The 26,329-nt window shown below is 40.6% G+C and overlaps 1 long non-coding RNA gene across 1 annotated transcript in view; it reads right to left on the reverse strand.

The window, feature by feature from the left end:
* LOC137629456 (uncharacterized) overlaps positions 1–26,329 on the reverse strand; it is a 96,130-nt gene that overhangs the window by 45,854 nt on the left and 23,947 nt on the right. The window contains exon 2 of the long non-coding RNA XR_011041512.1: positions 24,232–24,442. This is a non-coding gene — a long non-coding RNA (uncharacterized lncRNA). The remainder of the gene's footprint in view (positions 1–24,231; positions 24,443–26,329) is intronic.

Here is a 26,329-nt window from a genome sequence, read left to right on the forward strand (position 1 = left end):
AGTGGTTTTATTAGAGAGGGTCTTGATAAATTTGGTTTTGTATTTATGATTTTCTTTTTGTCCTTTTGATCTAATTGTTGAGGGGGATGGTGGACCTCAACTTGAATTTCCTATTTATTTAAATTGTTGTCTGGTTGATCAGAAACATCGACAGACAAAACATCATACTAATTTGATGTCATAAATCTATTTCTTATGGAAGGGAGTGAGAGAGATAGAGGTCTCTCTCTTTTCCGATTAATAGGGGGTGAGCTACCAGGTTTTTGCACCTGCCCCACCACAGATCCACCAGGTAACTTTGTTTCAAGTGGAATCTCCATCAAATCAGGCAAGGACATGGCCTGAGAGAGGTTAGTACTATTGTTGGTAATAGGGGATGAAGGTTGTAAAGAAATGGGCAATGCCACAGTTTTAATACACCTTGGCAAAGCCTTAGAAGGCAATATGCTTACCTTGTCATGCAAAGCCTTACTATCATTAGATGAATTATTTCATTTCTTGGAATTACTGGCAGCACTATGTGGGTTTGGTGGTTCCTATGGTATGATTTCTCTTTATTTTAAAACCATAGTATAGGTGTTTTTTTTTTTTTTTTTTTTGTTCAGTAGTCTTTTGGCATGTCCCACACTTATGTGTTCTACACTGGATTTGTTGAGGGCAGCTTCTTCAAACTTATAAATCTTGCTGCTCTTGTCAGTGGATCTATGATTCGAGTTGCAATTCAAACAGCTGGCCTCCACTGTATACTCTCCATGGTAAGGTCTGGAACAGATGCTACTCATTTTCTCATTTTTACAAACTTTGGAATGGAAGGAGATATCATCTAGGTTAATGTGGGTAAGGGTTAGGTTGGGTAGGGAATGTTGGGCGTTTGTCAGTGCGTATGGGCCAGGTAGTGAGAAAAGTGAAGAAGAGCGGAATGAGTTCTGGAATGAATTAACTAAGTGTGTAGAAGGACTGGGTAGAAGGAATTATGTAGTTGTTATGGGTGACTTAAATGCTAGAGTGGGCGCTGGAGAGGTAGAAGGTGTCATTGGGAAGTATGGCGTACCAGGTGAAAATGTGAGTGGTGAGAGACTGGTAGATATGTGTGTTGAACAAGAGATGGTAATAAGTGCTAGCTTTTTTAAAAAGAAAGATAAAAATAAGTATACATGGGTAAGAGTGGCAAATGGAAGAGTAGTAGAAAGGGCATTAATGGATTATGTGTTGATAACTAAAAGAATGTTTGGAAGATTGAAAGACGTGCACGTGTTTAGGGGTATGGCTAACGGTATGTCTGATCATTTTTTGGTGGAAGGAAAATTGGTTGTAGCAAAAGAGTGGGGGAATAGAGTAGGTGGATGTAAAAGTGAGCTAGTGAGGGTTGAAGAGATAATAAAACTGGGGGTAAAAAGTAAATATCAGGAAAGGTTGAAAATGGCATATGACGAGGTGAGAGTAAGAGAAAGTGGTAATTTAGAGGAGTGGAAGTTAGCAAAAGAAAATTTTGTTGGGATTGCAAGTGATGTATGTGGCAAGAAGGTTGTTGGAGGCAGCATGAGGAAGGGCAGTGAATGGTGGAATGAAGGAGTGAAGGTAAAAGTGGAAGAGAAAAAGAGGGCTTTTGAAGAATGGCTGCAGAGTAATAGTATAGAGAAGTATGAAAAATAAAGAGAGCAAAAGGTGGAAGTAAAGCGCAAGGTACGTGAGGCAAAGAGGGCAGCTGACCTGAGGTGGGGTCAGGGACTGGGTCAGTCATATGAAGAGAATAAGAAGAAGTTTTGGAAAGAAGTGAAGAGAGTAAGGAAGGCCGGCGCAAGAATTGAAGAGACAGTGAAAGATGGAAATGGAAGGTTGTTAAAAGGAGAGGAGGCAAGGAAAAGGTGGGCGGAATATTTTGAAAGTTTGCTGAATGTTGAGGATGATAGGGAGGCAGATATAATTGCTGTTCCAGGTGTTGAGGTGCCAGTGATGGGAGATGAGAATGAGAGAGAGATTACAATAGAGGAAGTGAGGAGAGCACTAGATGAAACGAGAGTAGGAAAAGCATCTGGTATGGATGGTGTGAAAGCTGAGATGTTGAAGGAAGGGGGTGTGACTGTACTTGAATGGTTGGTGAGATTGTTTAATGTGTGTTTTGTGTTGTCATTGGTACCAGTAGATTGGGTCTGTGCATGTATTGTACCACTATATAAGGGTAAGGGAGATGTGCATAAGTGTTGTAATTCAAGAGGTATTAGTTTGTTGAGTGTAGTTGGAAAAGTGTATGGTAGAGTACTGATTAATAGGATTAAGGATAAAACAGAGAATGCAATCTTGGAAGTACAGGGTGGTTTTAGAAGAGGTAGGGGTTGTATGAATCAGATTTTTACAGTTAGGCAGATATGCGAGAAATATTTAGCAAAAGGTAAGGAGGTGTATGTTGCGTTTATGGATCTGGAGAAAGCATATGATAGAGTTGATAGGGAAGCAATGTGGAATGTGATGAGGTTATATGGAGTTGGTGGAAGGTTGTTGCAAGCAGTGAAAAGTTTCTACAAAGGTAGTAAAGCATGTGTTAGAATAGGAAATGAAGTGAGCGATTGGTTTCCGGTGAGAGTGGGGCTGAGACAGGGATGTGTGATGTCGCCGTGGTTGTTTAACTTGTATGTTGATGGAGTGGTGAGAGAGGTGAATGCTCGAGTGCTTGGACGAGGATTAAAACTGGTAGGCGAGAATGATCATGAATGGGAGGTAAATCAGTTGTTGTTTGCGGATGATACTGTACTGGTAGCAGACACAGAAGAGAAGCTTGACCGACTAGTGACAGAATTTGGAAGGGTGTGTGAGAGAAGGAAGTTGAGAGTTAATGTGGGTAAGAGTAAGGTTATGAGATGTACGAGAAGGGAAGGTGGTGCCAGGTTGAATGTCATGTTAAATGGAGAGTTACTTGAGGAAGTAGATTGGTTTAAGTACTTGGGGTCTGTTGTTGCAGCAAATGGTGGAGTGGAAGCAGATGTACGTCAGAGAGTGAATGAAGGTTGCAAAGTGTTGGGGGCAGTTAAGGGAGTAGTAAAAAATAGAGGGTTGGGCATGAATGTAAAGAGAGTTCTATATGAGAAAGTGATTGTACCAACTGTGATGTATGGATCGGAGTTGTGGGGAATGAAAGTGATGGAGAGACAGAAATTGAATGTGTTTGAGATGAAGTGTCTAAGGAGTATGGCTGGTGTATCTCGAGTAGATAGGGTTAGGAACGAAGTGGTGAGGGTGAGAACGGGTGTAAGAAATGAGTTAGCGGCTAGAGTGGATATGAATGTGTTGAGGTGGTTTGGCCATGTTGAGAGAATGGAAAATGGCTGTCTGCTAAAGAAGGTGATGAATGCAAGAGTTGATGGGAGAAGTACAAGAGGAAGGCCAAGGTTTAGGTGGATGGATGGTGTGAAGGAAGCTCTGGGTGATAGGAGGATAGATGTGAGAGAGGCAAGAGAGCGTGCTAGAAATAGGAATGAATGGCGAGCGATTGTGACGCAGTTCCGGTAGGCCCTGCTGCTTCTTCCGGTGCCTTAGATGACCGGGGAGGTAGCAGCAGTAGGGGACTCAGCAGTATGAAGCTTCATATGTGGTGGAAATGTGGGAGGTTGGGCTGTGGCACCCTAGCAGTACCAGCTGAACTCGGCTGAGTCCCTGGTTAGGCTGGAGGAACGTAGAGAGTAGAGGTCCCCCTTTTTTGTTTTGTTTCTTGTTGTTGTCGGCTACCCCCCAAAGTTGGGGGAAGTGCCTTTGGTATATGGATATGGATGGACAAACTTTAGAAGGATATCTAAATTTGAAATACTTGAAACACTGTAGGGGCTTCAGCTTGAAAGGTCGAACTTTAATTCTTTTATTTTCAATAACGATGTGGAGAGGTACATCAGCATCCTGGAAAGTAAGGATAATCATCGACGTCCCAGGAACCTTATGCAACTTCCACACTGTTATCGGACACATGGCCAGTATTTCCTCTTCTGTAAATTCATACAAGTCTTTATTGAAGACTACTCCCTTTCTGTAACTAAAATCTAGGTGGGGTTTGACATGTAACACATCATCATCACTACTTGTCTTGAGGTTAGACAGTATTACCAACTACGTGCATGATTTGGCATGGATTAGGAAGCTATTTTTTCCAAAGCAATATACAGTATATCACCTGGTGCAATGGTTCCTATCTTTTTCTGAATGTTTGCTAATTCTAAAATAATTCCCATTACTGTACTCCCTTTATGCTCGGCAACAAGCCACATTGGTGATTTTGGCTTTCTCTGGGGAGGCAAAGTTATATCAACATCTTTTTCAAACCAGTCAGCAGGTCTATACACATCCAAATTGTTTGGTATATCACATAGGGGACCCATGACATTTAAGTTATTAATTTGGATATTGTTGATGTTACATGTTGCATTAAATGCTTCTTCATGATTATTATAAAATATCCGTGAATGCCATTTATCATTTTCAAGTTTCACTCTTAATTCTTTCATTACTTCATAGCATTTAAATGCTTTATATAGCATATCATAATCAGTATCTTGGAATTAGGGTTACAAGAAGGATTCAAAGTTTCCCTTTGTTACCCGACTTATTTGGTTTTAAACCATTAGTAGATTGATTGATTGATTGATTTTAAGTTTTCTGGCATCCCAACATCTAAGGTCATTGACACTGCTATCATTTACTATATATAAAATACAAAAGAATATTCAATTAAACCATAAAAATTAAGATGTCATTATAAAAGTTAAATAGTTTCCAGATAACCTTAATAAATCTAAAAATGCCGCTCGCATAATAGGACACATCATGTCAAAGAATCTTGGCAAGGATGAACCTGCCACCCTCACCTCGAGCCTCAAACAGATATGTTTCTTAAGTTATTATAATTGGGGCATTCGGTCAAGAAATGCCCCACGATTAAAGGTACCAAACAGTTGTTGCAATACGGTTGGTGTTGGCCCTTCAGCAGAAACTTGTGTCAACAGAGTGTAACCAATGCGGAGACGACATAGAGACGTCTCCCACTTTCGGGGCATCATGTTATACCTCCAAGGAGATATGACATTTTTTACTTCTCTCATTTTATTGCCATCTACACTATCCCAGTATTATTGCCAATTGTTACAAAACAATTTCTTGATATTAGGTAGGAAATCATTAAAGGGAATGGGATACCTTCTTGGTAGCAACTCGGATGCAGCATTCTTTGCCAGAAACTCTGCCTCCTCATTCCCAGACACACCTACGTGTGCTGGAACCCAACAAAATCGAACCATTATACCTCTCCATCCAATAATAAAAAGCCCTCCTAAAATCTTTAAAACTTAAGGGTTACTAGATTTAAAAACTTCTAAAGCTTGAAGGACACTCCTTGCATCACTATAAATGGTAAAATTGCCCTCCTTCTCCAATGTCATTTTCTCAATAGCGGTTGGTATGCCATACAGTTCAGTAGTAAATATGGAAGCTGTTAGAGGAAGTGCACCTCTACAATTAAAACCATTACAATGTACTCCAAATCCAACGCCAGCATCAGATTTGGAGCCATCAGTATATATAAAACTTGATTCCCTATGTTCTGCAACATGTTCCATAAAAAGAGACCTGGATTCTAAGTCAGTCATATTCTTTTTAACACCAATAAAGTATTTACAAAAAGATCCCTCTGGTAATTTCCATGGAAGCGTAGATGATAAATTAAATGGAAGCATCTTACTTCTAACCTATATCAAGACAGTTAATTAATTGTTTAACCCGGAAAACCATAAGGTTGAGGAGATTTTAGGTGCAACTCAAAGTATGATGTGTGCTTTACAAGGCTTGCAGTCTGATAGGCTAAAGAATTAGTAAGTCTTTGCAACATCAACCAATACCAAAAAATAGAAGACTTTCGGTAAAGGTCTAAAGGTAATTCTCCAGCATCAATAAGGAGACTTGTGATAGACGAAGTTCTAAACGCTCCTGTGGACAATCTGATACCAGCATGATGTATTGAATCTAATATTTCTGATCGGCTTGGGGTGGCTGAGGAATACATTCCACACCCATAATTCATTTCTTTAAAAATCAAGGCCTTGTATAAATTTATAATAGTATTGCAGTCTGGGCCCCATGATGTATGGGACAATACTTTTAAATGATTCAGAACCTCAAGACATTTAGCTTTCAACTCTTTCAAGTGAGAAACCCATGTAAGCCTACAATCAAATTTCAAGCCTAAATATTTAGCCTCACTTACACATGGGATCCGTTGACCTTTAATGTACAGTATATATCCAGGTCTGGATGTACTCCCTGAATACGACAGAAATGGATATCATCAGTTTTACTTGTTGAGAAATCCATTCATATCGGCCCACTGAATAATTTTGTCAATTGAGAGTTGTAGTTTTCTCTAAACCATTGTCATTCTAGCTCCAGCAAATGATATGTAGAGATCATCCACAAATAGTGTTGAGAGAACATCCCGGAGAATGACTGAGGATATTACATTAATTGCTAGTTATACTTAGCACACTACCGTTGGGAACTCCCTCTTCCTGACATTTACTCTGATACAGTTTCCCCCACTCTCACTTGAAAAACTATGTGAAAGAAATAATTGAAAAAACAGTGGTAGCTCTCCTCTTTATCCCAATTCATGAATGGTTTTAAGTATACCATATCTCCATTATTTTCATATGCCTTTTCAAGGTAAAAAAAAGACTGTCACATGGTGGTTTGGAAGCAAAGGCTTCACAAATAGAGGACTCGAAAAGTCATATCAACACATGAGTTGAGTGCATTTTTCTGAATCCATACTGAATAGGTGATAAAATACCCTTCTTTTCAAGGTACCATATCAGTATCGCATTGACCATCTTCTCCATGATTTTATATAAACAACATGTCAATGCAATTGGTCGATAGTTTTCTGCTAAAAACTTGTCCTTACTGGGTTTTAAAAAGGCTAAAAAAATGGCTAGTTCCCAAACACTTGGATAACTATGATCATGCCATATCCTATTAATAATGCTTAAAACAAATAACTTTGTATTAAAAGGAGCATGTTTAATCATTGCAAATGAAATTCCATCGGGTCCAGGGGCTGTATCGTTACAATTAGCAAGTGTGGAATCAATATTCTCTTTCAGTAGGAGAATTATATAACTCTTCCCTTCATGTAGCAAAATTTAAAATTTTCTTCAATGCTCCTATACTGGTAACCAGGAGCTGCTACACACTTGCATGATATATTTGAAAAATAATCAGCCAGGGCATTGCTAACATCATTTGCTTCGGTCACATACTGACCGTTCACCTTCAACACTGGTGGTGAGTTTGGGGTAAATTTGCCGAAAATCTTTTTCATTTTCCTCAATACAGATGATAGTGGTGTTCTACTGTTGACTGAGGAAACAAAAGATACCTAAGATTGGCGCCTAGCTTCTTTCATGGCACAACGGAACTGTGCTCTACACCTTTTGTATGTTATAAAATTTTCCTCTGTACGGCATCTACGCAATCTTGTCAAGAGATTTTCTGGTGGCTCTGTGCAGACAGTTAATTCTGAAGACACCACGGGACTGGTCGTCGTTTGAATAATCCTATGGTTTTGGGAATCGAATTGACTCACGCTGTATGGATAGTTCCATTCAGTAGGTCAATGGCATCATCAATACTTTCAAACTGTTCTGCTCTCCCCTAGATTTTACTTGGCTCACAAAATTTAACCCAGTCCTCCTTGTCAAGATTCCATCGTGGCAATCTTTGAAAAGGTGGACTATTGTTGGTGTTTATAACGATTGGTGCATGATCAATAGTATGCCAATCATCTAATGTCCTCCAGTTGAAATCAAGAAGGCAGTTAGAGCTTGCAATTGAAAGGCCAATGCATAACAAGGTACCTGTCTGAACATGGAAGTGTGTGGGCCCTTCTGTATTAGGGAGTCCGACATTCTCGTTTTCCATAATTGATATAATATTGCCCTTCCTGTTTGCTAAAACATCACCCCATAAAGGATGCCTACCATTCAAATCTCCAAGTAAAAGAAAAGGTTGAGGGAGTTGTTGAATCACCTCTACTAAATTATCATACGATATGTTATTATTTGGAGGCAAGTACAGAGAGCAGATTGTATATTTTCTCCCTATATCAATCTCTACAACCACTGCCTGCAGAGGTGTATGAATAGATAAAGGTATTTAAGGAACATCTCGACAAACGTATACGAGACGTCTGTCATGGCTCCCTACTCAGTGATCATATGGTGTCCTATAGCTTACATATTCAGGAGGACAAGAAGTATTAGCATCAAGCTTGCTCTCTTGTAGACATACAACAATGGGGGAGTGCTCATGAATTAAGAGCTTAAATTCTACATATTTGGCCCTTAAACCCTGACAATTCCATGGCAAAATGAAGGAAAAAACTTTGTATTATTTTCTGGAAAACATCTTGGATGAGGTGTTCCCATTGATAGTTTTTGATTTAACAATATTTTCTGTAGGCTTCTTGAGTGTGGCTCTTGATAAGTTAGGTTTTATATTAGCCTTTTTCAGTGTTCCTTTTACCTAATTTTTGTGGAGGATAGTGGACCTCAACTTCAATTTTTTATTGATTCAAGAAGTTTTCCTATTGATCTGAAATATCAACAGGCAGAACATCATATCTATTTGATATCCTAACTTTGGTGTTTTTAATGGATGTGGGTGCGAGAGATGGATGTCTCTCTCTTTTCCTATTAACAGGTGGTGATTTATCAGGCTTTGGTGTTTTCCCCACTACAGGTGCACCTGATAACTCTGTTTTATGTAAAACCTCCATCAAATCACGCTAAGATATAACCTGAGAGAGCTTAGTATTATCCTTTGTAGGGGGGGGGGACAAAGGTTTAATAGAGGTGAACAAAGTCTTAGGTGATATTCTTGCCCTATCTTGCAGAATTTTATCAGAAGATGATGAATTTCTTTTCTGGGGAATACTGTCAGTAATAAGTGGGTTGCATGTTTCCTGCCTCATTTTTCCTCCTGATTTTAATACCTTTGCATAACTTGTTGATTTTCTCAATAGTCTCTTGGCATGCCCCACACTTATGTGTTCGATAGGTTGATATGGTATGCCATCCATCCCACCCTGTGCCAAATCCAAAGAAGCAGTCAAACTAAAGACATACAAGCCAAAGTCGTCAACAAGTTCATGCCCAAGAGAAAGAGATGGGAGAATATAGAAGTAACCAAAAGAAATGAGAGAAAGTGCTGATTAATTTAGTTGGATCAACAATAGGGCACCAAGGTCCAGTGGGAAAGCAGTTTCCACCATTCATTAGAGCCCAGCTGCTAATCCCTAAGCCCCCATCCTCGTCGAGGCTTCGGCATCTGGGGGGACATTAGCCGAGGGGTCCTTTTTTGTTCCTACGTCATCAACAGAATTTTCCCTAATTAAATATGCAGAGATCATCAACAGTGCCGGGGTAGAGTCAGCGTATACAGGGGATGGGGGTTCGTTGCTTAAAGACTCCATAAGATGAGGTTCAGATAGAGAAAGTGATTAGTTTGATTTACCTGCTCAAGAACATTAAGGCATCAAACATCAGATAGGAAATTTGCATTCTCCATTATCGGCACAAAAAGAATATACTCCCCACATGGTCCACTCTATTCCCTACCCAAAGGATAGCATCAAAACAGATCTAGAGCACAGATGTAAGCTAAACCTGCCTGTTAGGAATGAGACCAAGAAACTATGGAATCATCCTCCCCATATCTGTAATGATGGGCTTCCGGCCAAAAGCCAAGAGTCCTACCCAAAGCATTGGATCCCCCTAAAGACTCAACACTTGAGAATAGTTCTGCCAAAAAAGTTCAAACCATCTTCGGGATGGCGAGATCATCCAATACACTCATACATAGCTTTGAATGCAAACAGCTCCCAACCGTGACACCTCCTCCCATTCAACGAATCAGGCAACTATAACGGATGTAGAAACATCCATGCCAGTGGCATACATATAGATACAGTATAGATATAGATATATATATATATATATATATATATATATATATATATATATATATATATATATATATATATATATATATATACAGTGATACCTCGGTACTCGACCATAATCCGTTCGAGATCCGTGTTCGACCTCCGATTTGTTCGAGTACCGAATTTTTTTTCCCCATAAGAAATAATGGTATATATTCTATTCCGTTCCCAAGCACTCGAACAGGCCCAAAATATTAATAAAACGTGTACCTAAACAACAATAATTATCTAAATGTGTATGAAATTGGTCAGAAAATCCTATAAAACAATTTTAAACCATTTACTGTACTAAAATAAAACAATTTTAAACCATTTTCTGTACTGTAGTGAACATACCTTTGAGCAGCGGTTCGATGGCATACAGGGATGGATGTGGAGAGGATGGAAGGGGGAGGTTACTGCTTGGAAGGAGAGTCCCCTTCCATGATGTGGCGGGGTAGTTCTCCTTCAGGAGTTGTTTCTCTCTCCAATGAAAGGGTGGGCAGATCTATTTCAGGGGTTTCTTCTCTTCTTTGTCTCTTCTTTGGAGGAGAAACAGGCTTTGATGTAGCAGCTTTCTTTTCTTTTGTGAAAAACTGGTCTATTGTTAATTGTTTCTTCCTCCTCTGCAGTATTCTTCGAAAATGATACATGACACTATCATTAAACATATGCACTGCCCGGTTTGCTACTGCAATTTCTGGGTGGTATTTTTCAGCAAAAGCCTGCACATCTGCCCACTTGGAACAAATTTCATTGATGAGAGAACTTGGAACATCCGAACTAGCTGCCTCCCCATGCCTAGTAACACGATGAATACCTGTTCTATTACGAAACTTTTCAAACCAACCCCTGCTCGCTTTAAATGTAAATGAATCACTTTCACTGGTACTCGGACTTTTCTTCACTAATTCTTCATAGATATGCAACGCTTTTTCACAAATGAACGCTTCACTAACACTTTCCCCGGCCAACTGTTTTTCTTTAATAAATATTAAAAGCAACTTTTCCATCTCCTCAATCACTTGTGGCCTTTGCTTAGTTACCGCCGTAACTCCCGTTGCAACATTCGCCTTCTTAATCATTTCTTTATGCTTTAAAAACGTAGAAATGGTCGACTTCGCCATTCCGTATTCTACCGCTAAATCGGACACTCGTACACCATTCTCATATTTCGCTATAATTTCCTTCTTCAACTCGATCGTTGTTCGCACTGTTTTCCTCTTCTCCTTCCCCTTAACACTCATTACTTTCTTGGGACTCATTATGAAAGCTAAAAAAGCAATTAAAAGCACTGAAAATCACTAAATCACAACGAATGCTGATCGCGCGTTGTCTGAGTGACGCTCTCGAGAGAACTGATGCTTCCCGAACAAGCGAGAGTGGCCGAGATGGCGCGATCATCACAAAGCCCATGCGGTCGTCACGTGTTCGGCTGGTCGAGTACCGAATTTTTGGTCGAGCACCGCAGCAAAAATTTCTCGAAAATTTTGGTCGAACTCCGAATTGTTCGAGTATAGAGTCGTTCGACAACCGAGGTATCACTGTATATATATATATATATATATATATATATATATATATATATATATATATATATATATATATATATATATATATAGATATAGATATAGATATAGATATAGATATAGATATAGATATAGATATAGATATAGATATAGATATAGATATAGATATAGATATATATATATATATATATATATATATATATATATATATATATATATATATATATATATATAAAATTCATAAATTTTTGTTATTCTGACTAAAGATGATTGTGGTCATAAAAATTTTAAACTAATCTATAACTGAAAATTATGACTTATTCCTTCAATCCTAAAACTGTCAGTTTTAAACAAAATATTTCTTGGAATGCAGGCTCCTAGTTTCAAGTTGACAATAGAGTGAAACGGCAAAATAAGTTTAAATATAAATATTTCTGAAATATAATGATGTAATTCAATTTCATCTATAATTTCTTTTTAAATGAGTTGAAACGAAACATATGGAAAATATATGGAAAACAGCATTAGATTTCGTTCTACAGTAACTTAAGGCAATAACTCTGAGAAAAGGGTAGACCAACTCTTAACACATAGAAATGAAGAATCATGGAATGCCAGTTATATTTGTACGTTTGTGGAAAAGTCCTCAAAAAGGTTAATAAATATGAAGTTCTGATTGGGGAAAATGAAGCTGCACTATATGGAATGATGGCAGATTAAAGATCTACAGAAGAAAGAATGTGAGGACAAGGTCAGAGATGAAGAAATGAATACCGAGAGTTAAATATTAGTTCCAAGAATTGTTGGAAATTATAGGATTGCATAAGGATGTAAAAAATGGTAGATAGATAACATTTCATTGTTTAAGATTAGGTGAGGCCGTCTTGGGTTAATCAACTCCAAATAAGGAGGCATTTTGGTGGAGGGAAGCGGATGAGATGGTAACGGAAAATAAAAAGGCACATATAAGATGAGTTGAGAAAGAAGTTTAAGTAATGTAACAAGCAAAGACAGCAATGACTAAAGCAGAAGTCATTAACATATTTCAGGAAGGGTTTAGGATGACCAAGTTTATGAACAAAGTAAGGGGCAACTAAGTATATAAACAAAGTAATTGACCGAGAGAGCAGGAGCAGACTGGAATTTCTAAAAAGAAAAACATCAAAAGCAAAAACAATAAATAACTAAGGGCTAAAACATAGTAACAAAAGACTTGAGAAAAAAAAAAAGAAGGAAAAGATGAGCTGAGTAGTTCTATTTCATTCATGTAGTAATGTTAAAAGGCTAAAAAAAGACAAAAATAACCTTTAGCAATACCTGTGGTGCCCCAGATGAGGCACACTAAGAGGAGATTACAGGTCAGAAATATTAATACAACATAAAAGTAGGAAAGGATGTAGTTAAGGAAGAGAACTAAAAATACAAATGTATTAGTAGTTTCCTTAAAGCACAGCATATTACCCTTATATAGTATGGAAAAGTACATACATACATACTGTATACCAAGGCACTTCCCCCAATTTTGGGGAGTAGCCGACATCAAACAAATGAAACAAAAAAGGGGACCTCTTCTCTCTACATTCCTTCCAGCCTGACAAGGGACTCAACCGAGTTCAGCTGGTACTGCTAGGGTGCCACAGACCACCCTCCCGCGTTATCCACCACAGATGAAGCTTCACAACGCTGAATCCCCTACTACTGCTACCTCCGCAGTCATCTAAGGCACCGGAGGAAGCAGCAGGGCCTACCAGAACTGCGTCACAATCGCTCGCCATTCATTCCTATTTCTAGCACGCTCTCTTGCCTCTCTCACATCAACTCTCCTATCACCCGGAGCTTTCTTCACTCCATCCATCCACCCAAACCTTAGCCTTCCTCTTGTACTTCTCCCATCAACTCTTGCATTCATCACCTTCTTTAGCAGACAGTCAATTTCTATTCTCTCAACATGGCCAAACCCCCTCAACACATTCATATCCACTCTAGATGCTAACTCATTTCTTACACCCGTTCTCACCCTCACTACTTCGTTCCTAACCCTATCTACTCGAGATACAACAGCCATACTCCTTAGACACTTCATCTAAAACACATTCAATTTCTGTCTCTCAGTCACTTTCATTCCCAACAACTCTGATCCATACATCACAGTTGGTACAATCACTTTCTCATACAGAACTCTCTTTACATTCATACCCAACCCTCTATTATTTACTACTCCCTTAACTGACCCCAACACTTTGCATCCTTCATTCACTCTCTGACGTACATCTGCTTCCACTCCACCATTTGATGTAACAACAGACCCCAAGTACTTGAACTGATCCACCTCCTCAAGTAACTCTACATTCAACATGACATTCAACCTCACACCACCTTCCCTTCTTGTACATCTCATAACCTTACTCTTACCCATATTAACTCTCAACTTCCTTCTCTCACACACCCTTCCAAATTTTGTCACTAATTGCCCAAGCTTCTCTTCTGCAACCAGTACAGTATCATCTGCTTCAACAAAATTGCATTGCATATTAAAAAACCAGATTTAATATTCAAACATTAGCATTTCATGCTTCCACCTCTAACAACCACCTCGCATGACGTAACTTTGCTCAAAATATTGACTCTTTAAATTGATAACCACTGTAAAATTATAATTAACAAGACTTTTACAAATAAAATTACCATTAAAAACAGTTATACACCAGTATTTCAATAAATATAAGAAAGATTTAATGAGAAGGTTCAAGTACATTACTGTACAAGAATTAGGCTTATAAATTACAAAACTCTACTTCATCTTTACTTTAGAAATAATTTCTATTGTTCTCCTTACGTTTATAATTGCTGAAATGGCAAACTAATTCTTTGAAATTATTGGGATAAAAAGGTACTTTTATTTCAATTATGAACCTCCTAAGTAAATTCAAGATCTGATGTTTTCTTTAAAAATCTTGACATAAAAAACTAAACTTTCATGAAAGTAATGAAAATGATAGATTTCAAAAATAATTTGTATTTTTCCTAACTATACAACCTCAGTTCTTTACCAAAGAAGGATAACGGCGGAGGTGCTAAAGTCCTGATCCCTATACTTTGCGAGCAATAAAGGAAGACAAATAGATAGAACGGCCCAAGCAATTGAAAGTATCTTAAGCTGGACCTCTCTGAACTGTAACCAAAGTGATGAAACATAGGTTTTGTGAAAGGAAGGAACATGGTGAAAAGACCTCAAGTGTTTGTACACCCTGAAGCTGAAAGCAAAATGAGCTTACCTATCTCTAGATAAAGTCCAGCTGCTGAGGTTTTAAAGCTGTACCCCAAGAGAGGGGAAAGGGTGAAATGAAAAGGAGGCCAGACACTCTTCACATTTACCTCAGGCTAACTCCTAAACTTAGCATTGATCTACAGATACTGGTCTTGTTAACGAGCTGAGGAAGCTATATCTCCTGCTGAGCAGCACCTAAAGGACCTAGCGTACATGTGTTCAAAGTCCTGAGGGTCACATCCCACAGGTAATGGGCTGTAAAGGTGGCCTGTTTTATCCAAACCCCTGCCCTGTGAACCTGATATGCAGAGAAATTCCTTATAAAAGCTAAAGATGCCAAAAGACCTTGGATGACGTGATCTTTCACATGGGATATTGACATTGACAAAGGCTCTAAATTCTGGGAAATAACTGACTAAGCCAGTTTCAGCTACCCTTTTCTTGACCCACCCCATGCTTATGAAGAGGTTCTGCAGGCAAGGCCTGACTAGCCTAGTATGCTTTAAGTAGCTCCTCAATGCCCTAACAGAACACAGTAGGAGTTGATCAGGTCTCCGGTTACTGATTGAAGACTAAAATAGATAAAAGACAAAAATCTAGGATCTGACGATGACAAATTTTGTGTCTTTGCAATAAACTCGAGGACGAAGCTTAAGAGAGACCTCCCTCCAACCCCTTGAATGCGTGATGTCGCACGAAAGTCTGTGCAGTTCGCTCACTCATTTCAGTGACGCAAGGGGAGAAGAAACGCTGTCTTCAAGGTGAAGTCCCTATCAGACGCACACTTAAAGTGTTTCGTAGGATGCTCTCTTCTAGGTTCCTAAAACCTTAATGACATTCCAGGGTGGAGGGCTGACTTCTACTGGAGGGTAGGACAGCTTAAAGCACTGTATAAGCATTAATTTCCTCTGAGGAAGAAATGTCTACTCCGTTAAGTCTAAAGACTTGGCTAAAGGCTGAGCAATAGCCTTTAACCACAGTTTCTTCCTAAGGAGGTAAAACAAAAAGTACAAAACTATAGGGAAAGAAGCATCGAGTGGAGAGATTCCGGTTAAATGATACCCGCCACGGAAGACAGGCCACTTTGCCTAGTAGACCGGAGTTGATTTCCGGTTATATCCAAACATATGCTGGGCAGCCTCTCTAGAATAACCTATTTGAGTGAGAGTTTGGAGATGCTGGAGTCTCCATGCAAGAAGACATATGGTTTTTACAGTGCTGTGAAAAATCTCAATGTGGGGCTCTTGTAGAAAATGTGGAAAGTGTGGTAGTTCTTTCATCACCTATTCCAGGAGATGAAGCACATCCACATACCACTCCCAATGTAGCAACAATGGAGCTATCAGTATCACAACTAGATCTGGGGTTTTCCTTATTTTGTTGAGTACTTTTCTTAACAGGCAGAACTGAGGAAAAGCATATACATTGAGGCCACCCCCCACGGTGCTGGAACGTATCCTTGAACGTTGCTGCGGAATCTAGTACCAATAAGCAGTAAACATGGAGCTCTACACTCAGAGAGGTTGCTAACAGGTCTAGGGTCGGGGAACCCCTCAAAGCTATTACTGTACAGTACTTCTGTTGCTATTTGAGGACTCAAAAAGACCATTCTCAACCTGAACCGAGTATTCTTGTTCAACTGATACACTACAATGTTTCCCCTGACCACAGTAAAGAGGGCTGAGAGAGAGATCGGGTTGGCTTCCACCCACTCCAGAATCTTCACCACTAGCTGACTTACACGAAGAGAGATCGTTCCTCCTTGTTTGCAGATACAGGACACTACAGTGGCATTGTCACTTGTCAATACCAACGAGTAACTTTAACATGACAAAATTATTGCAGCATTAACCACGCTGCCTTTACCTCTTACGAGATTTATGTGTTCTCGGCGGTTTATTGCCGACAATACTACTAACATCAAACGGTTGTCTAGATGAACTCCTTATACCTTGCTTGAGTCTTCCGTAAACAGCATGAACATTGGACGAGACGATGTAAGAGGACAACCTCTCCAGAGGTTTTCACGGCTTGGCTATCAGTGAAGATCCTCACTGGAGTTCACCTCAATGGGATGCTGCGGCCACGAGGACTTCAGGTCACATTGCAAGTTCTGCATGCGGAACTTTCCTCTGGGTACCAGACGTTATAGGGACGCTGGATGACCTATCAGACTCGGCCACTGTAGTACCGGATGGAGGGAGCAATGAAGGAAGGGGAGAGCAGCTTGTTGCAAGTGACGAATTCTGTCCTACAAAGGGAAAACCTTCATTTATAGTGTGTCCATTTACATCCCCACATACACAAGGGGTTAAGAAGGGTATAGAGAGGACTTTTGCGAATTAATCAGGATCGATCCCCAGACCCTGACAAAACTGGAAAAGCTCTCTCAGTGAACCAGAATGACTTCTAGACACACTGTGAGGATGAGCCAGTTGTCAAAGTATCTCAGTAGACAAATCCTGTTGACATGGGGTAAGCCTGATGCCATGTCAAAGATACTCGTCAAGACTGAGGCGCAGTTGAAAGGCCAAATCAGGACCATGAACTCATATATCCTGTAGTCCACTTCTACTCACAAGTACTTTCTGGAAGAGTGATGGATCGGAACCTTAAAGTAGGCATCCTTCAGGTCCAGCGTAACCATGAAATCTAGCCTGACAGCCTGGATAACAGTGGCTGCTGTCTCCATTTTGAAACTCGACTGCTTAATGTAGAGGTTCAATAATGAGAGGTCGATGACGAGTCTTCAGCCTCCAGATGCCTTTTCAACAAGAGTCGACTGTCGAAGCAGTTATAAGCATTCTTGATGAACATTTCATACCTCCTGAAGCAGGGCTAGATGTTTTAAAGCCATTGCTGACATGACAAGAGACAGTTGAAGGAAGAATTAGAGGAGGGGTAGTGTCGATGAACAGGCGGAGGTATCTGAACAGCAGGACTTGGACTGTCCATTCCTCCACCTTGTAGAACAACCACCACCACCAATTCCTCTGAAGGCATCCCCACACTGATGGTAGGGTGGAGGAATTGTCCATCCTAGCGAGGTCTTAACTCCCCTTTCCTACGTCGTTTGTGGCCTGGAGGCTACCGGCTGGTCTTCTGGGCTGCAGAGACCAACCTTGAGTTGTCGACTTGCCCAAGGTCGATGGTTGTTGCTACTTAAAGGAGATAGCTCTTTGCAGGAGTTATGCATTTCATTCCTCCAGTCCTCTGTGACAGCTGTAACGTTTCCTGGTGGAAAAAGACAAGACTTTTCCAAATGAGCATTTCACAAGTCCAGATGCACCTGCTTTCCAATCTTCCTATGGAAGCATGCTGTAACTGCTTCTTTGTGCTTCAGCAACCAGTTAGCCCATTGACTGGTGATCTGTAACATTAGATACTCTAAATGCCCTTGTGCCAGACACCATGATCTCCTTTAGGGCCCTCCTGCTCTTGTTATCTGCAAGGTCTACTGTGTTGGCAAGATAACCGATGATACCTGTCCAGTTATCAAGCCAGGAGTATGCTTGCAAAGCTTTCCTAGCTGTAGCTTCCATGTCTACAAAAATGAGACTGGGATGGAAGCAAGTCTGTCTGCAAAGCAGCCTATAGTAAACTTGCCACTAGGGGATCCAAAAGAAGATGAGAAGGGCTAGGGTGTGTTATCCTAAATGAGCGAAATTTGTTGATGTTAACGCCATCACTGTGAGACAGCAAATCCGTCCCCAGTAGCTGCATACAAGATCTGTCACGATTGGATATACTGTACATACACACTTACTCTATGATAACCTACATTTTCATGTTTAATTGTTTTGCTGTTGATTAGATTAAAATTTTCAATGATTTTCTTTATTTTGAATTATATTCAACTCTAAATAACCAAAAAATTCTTTCTATTCAATGTGGAATAATTTTTCTGAATTGTTTTGTTATATCATTTTACTCTAAATAATAGTAATGCAATGAGATTTTATATGTAAAAACTTTACATTTATTGTGAAGTGATTATGTGGTTGCATAACTCCCTGATAGCTAGTCATAAAAAAAATTTAAAACTACGCAACAGTAACAGACCTTACATTATAAAGCAATGTAAAGAAAATATTGGTTTGTTTCTTCTGACATAAAAAGTCTATTACTGTACAGTATAATCTGAGATGTACAATAAATTTAGTTGATCAGACAAATAAGTTGATTTGTTCTCCTTTTGGACCCCCTTGAGGGACAATATCAACTAGATAAGTCCGGTTTTGGGTAAGAAATACGCAATTCACTCTTATACAACAAATTCTGCGTAGATGGGCAATACTAATAAGAAATATATTATATATCTAAGACATGAAAATGATATTATTTTGTAGAAATGATAGTTGAGAAAATAAGGAATAAAATAAGAAAAAATGAATCATGTCGTGTGTTACTGTGTTTACAACTACTGTACCACAGTTACAAATATGGCTGGTGTCTTGGATGGTGTTGTGGGTGGGGGTCAGAGGGGAGTGGTGGGGGGAGTGACATGGTTAGGTCTCACTTCGGAGAATGCTCACTGTGTGATTTTGAACAATATGCCAACATAGGAACACTAAAATATCCCTTACGTAATCATGAATGAAGGCTAGAATTGCAAGTCTCAGGTGGTGGTGAGGCGAGATGCAACGATAGCTACATCTCTAAGCTGGGGGGAGTTAAGAGTAATGCCTCATGTAGGGATTGTTGCCATCGGCTAAAAAAGTGGTGAGATTATAAATGGAAACACAACAACACACTAAAACAAACCTTACACAATAGTAATAAAGGCTTGAATCCCAGTCTTTGTTAGTTGGCTAAAAAAAAAAAAAAAAAAAAAAAAAAAAAAAAAAAAAAAAAAAAAAAAAAAAAAAAAAAAAAAAAAAAAAAAAAAAAGGAGGACTAGCTTAAATCAAGAAGGGGAGCAGCTTTTGTGGTGAAATGTCCTAAATGTGATATGGGACCAATGTGGTGTACCCTTTTGTAGGTTATACAAGGGACTTTAACTTCCATATGGTATACTGTATATTTATAAATAACATATTTGCTATGTCATCGTGTACTGTATCCAGCATGCTTTGAAGTTCATTGGATGTCATCGTAGTGAAGGGTTTAACAAGTATTTTTCACTTGCTACCTAGTATCCTACTATCTGCATAACATCCTTGGTCGTAACAGTCCAAGGCAGTTCAACTGGTCTGGCGCTAGGTGGAGAGCAGCAAAAGATGGTTAACTGCAGCCTGCTTACCTCTCGGAGAGGAGAGTTTCCCTAATGCCATTAACAGCGTGTATGGTGTAAAGTACTCGGAGAAAAACAGACTTCGATGTCGTTTCTCTGCAGGAGGAGTCTTCAGTCCTAGGCCTACAAGGAGATGAAGATCAGTTGCCAATACTACGGTATATTCTTCTAAAAGGATCTCGTTTGCGTCATCATTTTTCCGAGGTTCTGACTATTAGCTGACTGAAATTTGAGCCGCTGCCTGGGATGAGGCGGGAACGCTCTCAGATTTTAATCCTGGCGATTCCTAGTCGATGGGTTGATCACGGGCCGCTTAGAGTCGACGTTTTCAGGGCTGTCTATCGCCTAGTCGATGGGTTGGTCACGGGCCGCTTGGAGTCGACGTTTTCTGGGCTGTCTTGAAGTCCTTACTCTCCTTTCACAGAGTGCCTGCTGAAATGGGGGAAGGAGGGTCTAAAAGAAAAACACGAGGGTCCTGTACCTTCGAAGTCTTAGGCAAAGAAATTTGAGTTCTAGGTACCGATTGCAAATGTTCGAAGGTAAACAAATTGGTATAACTTATAGTTCTCTGTGTAGGGTATCTCCCTTGGAGATAAAGAACCTCTATATGTTCTAGTCTTAATGACTCCTCGTGGTGGTGTTACAGAAATCCTCAACTAACATCAATGAGAATCTCTCTCAACCACAGCTAAATTCAGTGGAGAAAGGGAGGGGACTGGTTCGGAAGTCCTACTTGATTCAGACCCTCCTTGGATGGAAAAGAATCTACAAAATATGACTCTTGCAGATGGACTACACCCCCTAGGGTCAGGTTCGTCACACTGAAGGTAAATTTGGTGGACTAGCAATGGGAGTTGTCTTCTGGAGTCACCTGCAGGTAATGGACCTTTCCCAGATGTCTCTCCTTTTGCAAGAAAGAGGCGATTGTCTGCCTGAAGAAGCCTCTTCATCTGGTGATCTGCTGTATCAGATGTCTCCACTGAAGAATCATTGGGATGCTTTGTTAAAAATCTGGAGCTCACGCAAGAAGGTGACAAACACTTATGGAACGAAGGCAAGTAGTGGTAGGGTTGCAGCACCCAAACAATTAGTGTCCAGGAGAGGAACCCCTTGAATGGGAGGGCGAAGTGTGAGGGAAAAACTCTTGGACAAAAATGGAGAATCGCAATACCTGCGCAAGGGCGAACATCGCCTAGGAATGAGGAACGATAAGAGACCTCCTAGAACGTTCAGGAGGAAACAGAGCGCCTATAGCATAGTGGACAGGACCGTCAGGCAAGAAAAGGAGATCACCTGAAACATGAGGGCGATTGATGACTCAAAGCAAATGAAGTGATAGTAGAAGTGCCAATGGGAGGAGCTGCAATTCAATCGACCGGTTGATCTAAAGCACCTGCGGGATTTGTAAATAGAAGCAGAATAAGTAGGCAAAGGACATATGGGTTGTCTCTGATGAGGCGAGGGCGAGGAAGGAGTGTGATGCATATGCGAGGCAGGAACGCAAGGCAAAGGCGAGGCAAGAGCGAAAGGCAAAGGCAGGGCAGGCGCACAAGGCAAAGGCGAGGTAGGAGTGCAAGGCAAAGGCGAGGCAGGAGAGCAAGACTCAACCACCTTAAAAACCTAATAGGAGTCTAAGAGAGAGAGAACCCCTTGCACAAAGTGTGAAGGGCAGTGCCAACTGAAGAGGTCCTTGAGCCGAAGATCTAGCCCATCTGGAAGCAGAAGGTCCGGCAGGAGCACGTAATGGATCTCCCTCTGCAGAGGAAACATCACGCTGAAGCTGGGAAAAGGACTCTGGAGAGCCTCGAGGTTCTTAAAAGGAAGACCTTACCGGAAGAGCAGCAGCATCAGGGAAGACCTGATGTACAGGATCCTCCGGCCCAAAGGCAACAACTGTAGCAGGGGACTACTGAGAAAACGTCAATAAGGGCAATAGTCTGCCAACAATGTTTCTCCTCCGCAAACAGCTAAAGTCTATCCTCTAAAGTGGAACCCGGAATCCCGAAGGAGATCCATAACAACCACGGGGCTTTCAGCCTCTGAAAAGCACAAGAAGATAAAGGGAAACTACCCAAGGAGGAAGGCGGCACATAACCACTAAGGGGAACGACAGGGTCTCCCACACTCTGAGACTACCCAGGTATTAGAATTAGACGACCATCAATCTTACCTGAACAACCATCGGAAGATGCCAGGGAAGAGTTGGAGGGGAGAGTTCCAAGGGAGAAAAAAGCAAGGGCTTTTTAATTTTCGAGGAAGACCCTAAAGGTGAAGAATCTCTTTTGGCCTTCTTCCTTCTGCAGAACAAAGCCCATTGGGTGGGTGGTCCATCCCTAAAATCATCACATGGCGAGGCTTCCTTGCACACGTGTCTTCGGTATGTCTGGTACAGCCTATGAGAATCCATCTCCACCTCTACACTACTCATAAAGATTGGGCGGCACCCAAGGGCATGTCCGCATAAGGAGTTGTCATAAAAAGAAAAAATTATTAAAACTGCAAAAACTGCCAAGTTTCTACAGAGACAGCCATCTGCTCTGTTGTAAATGATATACTAGAAATGATGGATGAAAATAAATGCAGTATTTTAATATTGCTCAATCTCAGTGTTGCTTTTGATAAAATTGTGCATGAACTGCTACTAAATATCTACGGTCCATCGACGTTGAAGATTAAGCTTTCGAATACCTAAAAGACTACTTGGTTGGTAGAAATGACTGTGTACAAATTGGAAACTCTTATTCATCTTATGAACCCTTAAACAGAGGGGTACCCCAGGGGAGTGTACTTGGCCCAATCTTATTCTGCATCTATACTACTGGTCTATCGAAAATGCTACAAAGGCATGGCGTGAAGTTTAAACTATTTGCAGATGACACACAATTTTACTTCTCCATAAATGATATGATATAAATGACACTACTGAAACTCTAAACCGAATCCTTGATAGTGTTAGAGAATGGATGACATTTGAACAACTAAAATTAAATGAGAACAAAACTGAATTCATGGTGGTGGGCAAGAGAAACAGCGTGAGAAACTTGGGTGATATTCAAATGAACATAAATAATAATTCGGTGCCGATATCTAGTAAAGTTCGAGATCTAGGTGTATTTCTTGACTGTAACCTGTCTCTAAATGCCCAAATAAATAATGTAATAAAAAGTGCTGATTATCATCTAAGAAATATTGCGTTTATAAAAAAAAGTACCTGGACGAAAATTCTGTTAAGAAATTTGTGATAACTGTTATTACCAGGATTGACTACTGCAACTCTATCTACTACAATTTTCCCAAAGTCCAACTTAAGAAATTACAAAACATAGTAAACAGAGGAGCAAGACGGATAAAAGGTGTCCAACCTAGAGAAAGGATCACCCCTATACTAATTGATTTACACTGGCTGCCGATTAAAGCAAGAATTGAATTTAAAATACAGTATGTACAATAACCCACCAAGTTATCAGAACGGGTCGTCCAAAATACTTAAGAGAATTGCTACATATTGTATAGCCAACAAATCATGTCGACACGAGAATGGTTACAGATGGCTTCAAACTGTTGAAACCTAGATTTATGTCCACTTTGGGCTCCAGAGCCTTTAAATATGCGGCCCCGAGACTATATAATAAGCTCCTACGAAACATTTGAATGATTGAAGACATTAAGGCTTTCAAGAGGAAACTGAAGACTTTCTTAATTCACGAGTCTTTTGACAGTGACGATTTAACAGTAAATGAGCAATATGTGACTTGAAAAGATCAATACTGTGAACGAACAAGGTAAAACGATAGTGGAGGTCCTGTAGAAAGCAGGGTTCCCCTGTTGTATGGGACCAGAAAAGCAGCCATCAAAGTAAAGTAAGTAAGTTTACTCACTGACGGCTGAAATCCAAATGAGGTTACAGTGAGCCTGGTGCCAACAGGGTAATTACCTGCCAGTTGTTTACACCACGTGATAAACTTTAACTGTCGTATTCCAGACTTTGCTGTTATCCTTCTCCTATACTGTAGTAAAGAACGATGGTTTGTATTTAAGTAGGAACTACAGGTATGTACTTTATCATGCCATATCTAAACATAAAAAACTATGAAATAGTGTATTAAAATCAGTAACCAAGTAAAATTTTTATGCCAATACCTTTTTATAAAACATCTGCATTGGAGAAGTTACAAACAAACATACTTACAGTCTTGCATTGAAACAACACACACCAATATCCAATCTTAAGAACAATCCCAAGGTTTAAAATTCTCAAGTATTATAGAAAATTCCTTTCCCTTGTGCCTCAGATCACATAGTCCACTCCACATGAGGAATTCACCCTGTTCTTCCAGATAATAGTCCTACAGTGCGTCCACGTCCAAATCTTGGTTATGAAGCTTCCAACCATGTTTAATCTGAAATTATATGTAAACTGTTCATATAATTACCTATAAGAGATTAGAACAGTATACACCTGTTAAAATACTAATCAGAATACTGCATGAAAGTTGAGCTTATACCTAACATAAGTTACTGTAATATGACAAAATCGGAGATAATTTGTATTTTTCCTAACCATACAAACCTTAGCTATTTACAAAGGGGTTTTACTTTCGGCGTAGCTGAAATGACAAGCCATTAGATTTTTAATGAGGGTTAACTAACCCCCGCTAGTTAGCAGGGGGTACGGAAGGGGTAGCTTGCTACCCCTCCCCTCCCCCCCACACACCGGTGAGTTGTCTCACTTCACTTAGAGGTAGTACTTGACTTGGGGGACAGGGCTGGCGGGCAAATGTGTGTAAATAGCTAAGGTTTGTATGGTTAGGAAAAATACAAATTATCTCCGAATTTGTCATTTGTTCCGTAACCGAAATACAAACCACGCTATTTACATAGGGTGACTTACCCCTTAGGAAGAGCGTTAAGTCCCCAGTCTTACTGGCTTTGGCTTTTACCCGGGGACCCGAAATCCGAGTGAGCAGCACTCGAGAAAGGGGGTCCCTGCACCCTGCACTTATCGTTGCTTGCTACGAACGTGCGGCCTACATAAGTTGTGTGTGGAGGAAGTTGTGACTCATCCTAGGAAGTTGACCTGGAGTTCTTTAGATAGAAATTTAGGCTAGGACGTTCCCAATACCACCTCGTCAGGGTATGGGGGACGCAAACAGTATTACAGCTAATACTAGGAGCACAAGGGAGCATGGTTTACCTGCAGAGGTTGAGTTCAGCTATGCAAAGACCAGGATGCTGCTTTCCCCAAGGGATGGGAGAATGAAGAAAGAAGTAAGGGCCAGACATACTCTTTCAATCATGCAGACTAACACCGGGTAACAATGCCCCCAATCTTCTGCTACCTGTCCATTAAGGAGCCTGAGGTTAGACCAGCTGTTGTGCAGCCCCCACAGGGCCAATAGAGAAGGTATCGAGGCTCCTGTGGGTCACGTCCTGCAGGTAGTGGGCTGTGAAGGTCGTTTGGCGCTTCCACACCCCAGCTTGCAAGATTTGCGTCACAGAGAAATTTCTCTTGAAAGCCAGGGACGTAGCGATGCCCCTGACATCGTGCGCTCTAGGGCGACGTGACGGAGGAGGGTCAGGATTCAAGGCGTGTTGAATAACCTTCCGGATCCAGGCCGAGATAGTGTTCTTGGTGACCCTCCTCTTCGTCCTTCCTGTGCTTACGAATAACGCTTGCACATGAGGACGGACTGCAGCTGTTCTTTTCAAGTAACGCCTCAGACTCTTCACTGGGCAAAGTAACAGATGGTCTGTGTCACTTGTTACAGAACGAAGACTCGTTACCCCGAAGGAGTCGAACCTAGGGTCTGACACCCCAGAGGTTCTGAGTCTTGGCAACAAACTCAGCGACGAACCTGAACGTTACCTACCCCCATCCCCTTGAATGGGTGACGTCGTAAGAAAGACCATGAAGTTCACTGACCCGCTTGGCCGAGGCCAAAGCGAGCAGGAAAGCCGTCATCCAAGATAGGTAGCGATCAGACGCCTGGCGTAATGGTTCAAACGGGGCTCTCTTCAGAGCCCTGAGGACCTGAACCACGTTCCAAGGAGGTGGTCTTACTTCTGACTGAGGGCAGGTAAGCTCATAGCTGCATATGAGTAGAGAAAGTTCTAACGAAGAGGAAATGTCCACTCCTTTCAGCCTAAAATCCAGGCTTGAGGCTGAGCGATAGCCTTTCACCGCCGGAACTGAAAGGAGCATTTCCTCCCATAAATACATAAGGAACTCCGCTATTGCTGGAATAGTGGCATCGAGCGGAGGGATACCCTTCCCACGACACCAACCA

This window comes from Palaemon carinicauda, chromosome 37 (assembly GCF_036898095.1).
Source record: "Palaemon carinicauda isolate YSFRI2023 chromosome 37, ASM3689809v2, whole genome shotgun sequence".
Taxonomy (NCBI): Eukaryota; Metazoa; Arthropoda; class Malacostraca; order Decapoda; family Palaemonidae; genus Palaemon; species Palaemon carinicauda.